Below are 1,400 nucleotides of genomic sequence, written 5' to 3'. Positions count from 1 at the left end.
CTATGGGAGATACCCAACCTTAAGCTATATACACATATATCAAGTGAACTGATATTTATTGCATAGGAGAAAAAATATATGATCATCTGTATGTTGAATTATGTGATATTTTTTGTATAACCAAATGATAATCGGTTGCTAATATCTGTCTATATGTCACTGCATGCAATATATTATATGAGGACACAATGAATATATATTATTAACAGTTAACAGTTTCTTATATAGCGCAGCATATTCCGTTGCGCTTTACAATTGGATATTTACGTGCACAATAAGAGTTTGCTTATGCATTACTCTTTTTGAACGTTATAATTAAACAATCAAATGGACTATACATTTCACTAGTCCTACATTCTCTCTTACCCGGGCCAAGGAATGTGCATTTATTTCCCTGTTTTAGTATACCTACAGCCATACTTTACTGGATTTGCCCAATCCCGTCTGATCTTGGTAACTAAACAGTAATAGGCCTGGTCAGTACCTGGAAGGGAGACCTCTGGGGAATACCATGTGCTGTAGGTTAAATAAGAAGATTTGGGATTGTTTTTGCACATGGCCAAGCTACATATTTATATGTATCTATGTAAATAATCGTAATTGTACAGTGTCAAATGATCTTAATTAAGCCTGAATGTGTGGAATTGAAAAACTATACATACACAGCGCTTACACTATATATATTGAACTTTTCTCTGTGGAATGTAGAATTGAATAATATTTCGCCACTGGATCTCATTATTTTTATGGATGACTATTTGACATCATCTAATAAAAAATTTAAAATAAATAAAGATTAAACTGTATGACACGATATTATTTCATCGATGTTGAATAAAAGTCATTTTTAACACATATATATAATAATTCAATAAGAGTGCCCCAGCAACTAGCCCTACTTTTTTCTCTTCTGTTGCTTCTAGCAATTATCACAGTTATCGCATAACCTCTCTACAATTGCACAGACTCGGCGTCCCAGATGACCGCACAGTTTGCTGAGACCAACCCTCTGCTCCCGTACTTAACAGTAGATGTAGCGTCAACCTAATAATCTCTTCAAAGGCTAGGTTTCGGATCATATATGAAATAAACTAATAAAGAATACTTTATTTACAAAAAAGGAGTACAATGCTTAAAAAGAATGTTACAGAGAAAAGAATGGTTACAAAGGTGCATACATGTACAGCAATATTAAATAAAACGGAATACTTGCAAATTAACATTCAGCTAATTTGCCTGGAGGGGACAGGAAGAAATGCAAGGATTGCAGGTTAAACCTCAATATACCATTGACCCCTCAGGTTGAACCCAGAACCTAGGGCTTCAATCCCTTTTATCAGAAGAGCATCACACCTAAGGTGATGTCATAGGCGTCCGTTCTGATTGGTGGATTAGATAAT

At 34.7% G+C, this 1,400-nt stretch overlaps 1 pseudogene; it reads left to right on the top strand.

Moving 5' to 3' along the window:
• Positions 1–406: 406 nt before the first annotated feature.
• On the top strand, positions 407–525 carry LOC148524719 (5S ribosomal RNA; annotated as a pseudogene).
• The last annotated feature ends 875 nt before the right edge of the window (positions 526–1,400 follow it).

Source organism: Taudactylus pleione, unplaced genomic scaffold (assembly GCF_031769625.1).
Source record: "Taudactylus pleione unplaced genomic scaffold, aTauple2 ptg000116l, whole genome shotgun sequence".
Lineage (NCBI taxonomy): Eukaryota > Metazoa > Chordata > Amphibia > Anura > Myobatrachidae > Taudactylus > Taudactylus pleione.
The sequence above is the reverse complement of the archived record's forward strand: the minus strand, read 5'-3'. Positions and strand labels throughout refer to the sequence as shown.